Raw genomic sequence first — 3869 nt, 5'->3', positions numbered from 1 at the left:
GTGACTTGCAAGCTTTTCAGGAGTTCGGCAAATTTGCCGAATTGTTGATTAGCCTTAGTACTCTGTAAACGCCTCGGGAAGGGCACCGTGATGGGTATCTCGAGCCCCTTGTTCCTCTCTTCCAATGTATCAGCCGGATCAAGCTCTAAATCCTTCGATCGAGACTTCTTTTCTCTCGAACGAGGTCTTTCAGGCGATATTTCACTCGATCGAGCACTAGCAGGCTCTGGATCAAGGTCTTCTTTATCAGCACCACTCGATCGAGCAAAAATATCACTCGATCGAGCAAAATCTTCAACAAAAATATCACTTGATCGAGCAGAATCTTCAACAAAATCACTCGATCGAGCAGAATCTTCAACAAAATCACTCCTCAAATTAATTAAATTCACCGTCTCGTGTGGATTCTTATCGGCTTGTGACGGTAAATGACCCTGCTTCCTCGTGGATTGATTCGCGGCTAATTGGGCAACTTGGGTTTCAAGTGACTTAATAGAGGCTTCTTTTTGTTGGTCACTTAGCTGCCACTGCTTCGTCAAAGACTGCAACATTGTCTTCAATTCAGCTAACTCGCTCACCCCACCTGAGGATGATGCACCGTGATTGGGAGTAGGGAAGGAATGAGGCTTTTGAAAGCCTTGTTAAGCCTTATGAGGAGGGACATATGGCTGTTGCTGCTGCGGAGGAGGGATAGGATTGAGCACATTCTGACTTGTCCACCTCAAATTGGGATGGACTACCCCTTGGTTATTATAATAGGAAGCCCCTCCTTGCTTGTATTGTTGAAAAGCAAGGACCTGTTCCTTCTCTCTAAGACAGTCAACAACAGTGTGACCGTCATTGCTCCCACACCTCTCACATGTGACGGTTTCTCCTCTAGTAAGCAAATGAACCGTCTGAGGCTCCCCAGCAGAATGCAGCTCCAACTTATCAAACATAGCATTCATGGCTTCCAGCTGAGCCACAACTTGCTTATCGACTGCATGGACTGTTCTAATACCATCCCTCGAGTTCCCATACTCAGCACAGTGGGTCGCCATCTCTTCAATAATAGCCCATCCCTTATCATCATCTGTATTCTTTTGAAATCTTCCGTTGGATGAAGCATCAAGTATGGCTCTGTGATCATCGTACAACCCATTGTAGAACTGATTGGACAGAAACCATGGATCAAAACCATGGTGAGGAAGTGACCTCACCAACCTCTTGAATCGGCACCAAGCTTCATAGAAAGTTTCATCCGGTGCCTGCTTGAAGCTAGTGATCTTGGCCCTCAGCTGATTAGTGCACTGCGGAGGGAAATCTCTCTTATAAAAAGCAAGAGCAAGGGTCTCCCAGTCTGTGATCCCTGCGGCCGTGCGGTTCAAATTAGTCAGCCACTCCCTGGCTGAGTCAGTCAAAGAAAAAGGAAACATCACCTCATTAATCTTGTCTTGAGTTACCCCCTTTATGGTGGGGATAGTAGAACAGTAGTCCGTAAAGACCTCCATATGCTTCCTTGGGTCTTCACCTGCCACACCTCTAAAGAGATTTCTCTCCACCAGATTGATATAGAACGGACGGATGTCAAATGTATTCCCATCCTCAGTCTGGAGATTGAAACCCTTTGGAATAGATGATGCTTTAGGCTCCGAATGACTGGCAATGTTCGGCATCTTTACTGGTTGGTTTACAGAACTGAAAGTATCTTCTTCAAAAGACGGATTTTCTGTAAATAGGAAATGCTGAAGCTCTTGTTCGAAAGTACTCAAGTCTTCCTTTCGCGATTCTCTTTGCAGACGGAGTCTATGCCTGAACAGTCTCTCTGGCTCAGAATCAGCTGAAACTAACTCCAACCTGTCTGACCTGGGCATACACAAAACTGAAATAAAATAAATAAGAACTGTCTCAAGGAATAAAAATTCCCTGAGACGGATAAAATAAACGAAATAAAAACAGATAGGGCAATTGCCTTCCCGGCAACGGCGCCATAATTTGACAGGGCTGTCGTATACCTATAAAAAATAACTAACTAAACTAACTATATAGCTAGGGAAGTCAGGTCGATCTCCTTAGGTAGGCAAGATATCTGTAAGAGTCCGTATATTTGGTCACAAATGGGGGGGTTTGTAATTTGATTTCTAAACTAATTAAGACTTTAAAGGAAAAGAAATAAAGAAAGAGCAATAAAGGCAAAAAATAGGAATAAACTATCAATAGAGAAAGGACATGTCAGGATTTCGGTTCACTACGGTAGTCCAGTGACTCAACTGTAAATAACTTAGATAAATTACTGTGAGACGGAAATGGAAAGGTCCTTCCGGTCCACTTTCTATCCTAGATTTCCACTAACTTAACTTCCGTCCTCATCAGGGTAGTCTACTGTTCATAGCAGGTCTATTTAGTCCAATCTTCCGATCTAGGATTAAATTTAACCAGATTAAAAAGATGATTTAGAAGCGTGCACTCAACTAAGTCGGTAAATACAGTTATATTGCTATGGGGACAGAGTCTCACAAATAATTCATCTAACCTATTCACTATATCGTCACATTTCTACCGTAGATCCCCTAATCCTAACATGAAACAAATTAGCTACTTATGCTATTAATATTGTCAAAACTAATAACAACGAAATAACTAACATTAAACATGATGAAATAAATAATAAAAGTGCATAAATGAATTAGGGCAGAAAATTAAAGGAAACAAAACAAGTAATTACAGTAAATAAATGAAATATTAAGAATAAAAGAGAGTAGAAATTACAATCGCAAGAATCCGGCGTAAAGAACAACAAAATCCGAGCGAGAAAATCCGAAAGCAAAAGTTACAGTAGAGAAGAAAAGCAACGCAGTCTTTTTGCAGTGAAAGATGAAAAGTAGATAAAATTAGATAATTCAATTCCTAATGACCTAATTAATGTACGTTTAGATAGAAAAATACTAAGTCCAATAACTAAAAACAAGTTCACGGACTAATTAAAGCCCATGGAAGACAAAACCACTCGATCGAGCAGTCTGAAACAACTCGATCGAGTACTTCTCCAGGCAATCTACTCGATCTAGTAGAAATAGTGCTCGATCGAGTAACCTCAATTTCCAGCTTTGTTTGATCGAGTAAAATAACTATTCGATCGACCATCTTAGCCACAAAACCACTCGATCGACCAATAACAGGGCTCGATCGAGTATTCTTCCTCTGAAACAACTCCAGACTCGTAACCGACTGCTCCATAGACCGTTACTTCACGCATCCCAATGCAAGATCTCACTCTGAAAAATACCGTCTCCTCAAAATGCATGCAAAAAGGGACGAAAATGGTACGATTTCACTACTTTTACGTTCATTCCTACAAAACGGACAAAACGAACCAAAGTAGCCAATTCGGGGAAAAATGTGTTGGAGCTTGTGTCCTCCACAAATTAGTGTGATAACATTTGTAAATCTCTTAGAGGTTCACAAGGGTATACTTCGTATATTTAATCAGTTGATTAACGTTTACCTAATAACGGTTGGCTTGCTAGAAAGTTTGACGTTATTATCATACAGATGGCGGTGATCAACTGGTCCCTAAAGGTCACACCTATAGGATGTGTTTGAGAGATGTGGTTATAGAAATATGATCACATTGATGCCTAATATGACTAAACAGTTAGTCAATGTGTTGATGAGACAATTATTCAATGAAGATTAAATAATATTAGTTGAGACGCAATTAATCACAATTCGTAAATTGAATATAATAAGTTATATTTAATTAAATGTATGTAATGTTAGCTTGGACGAATTAATCTGTTAATTCGTAATTAAATGTAATCGGTTATATTTAATATCAACAAGTTGAATGTGTCATAGTGGTAATAGTGAGGGTACACAAACCAAGAGGT

General features: G+C 40.2%; 1 non-coding gene across 1 annotated transcript; it reads left to right on the top strand.

The window, feature by feature from the left end:
- Nucleotides 1-1173: 1173 nt before the first annotated feature.
- Nucleotides 1174-1279, top strand: LOC141650264 (small nucleolar RNA R71). Its single transcript, XR_012546307.1, has one exon. It is a non-coding gene; the product is annotated as a small nucleolar RNA R71 (small nucleolar RNA).
- The last annotated feature ends 2590 nt before the right edge of the window (nucleotides 1280-3869 follow it).

The sequence above is a fragment of the Silene latifolia genome, chromosome 3 (genome assembly GCF_048544455.1).
Source record: "Silene latifolia isolate original U9 population chromosome 3, ASM4854445v1, whole genome shotgun sequence".
Taxonomy (NCBI): domain Eukaryota; kingdom Viridiplantae; phylum Streptophyta; class Magnoliopsida; order Caryophyllales; family Caryophyllaceae; genus Silene; species Silene latifolia.
This window is presented reverse-complemented; position numbering and strand designations above follow the sequence as displayed.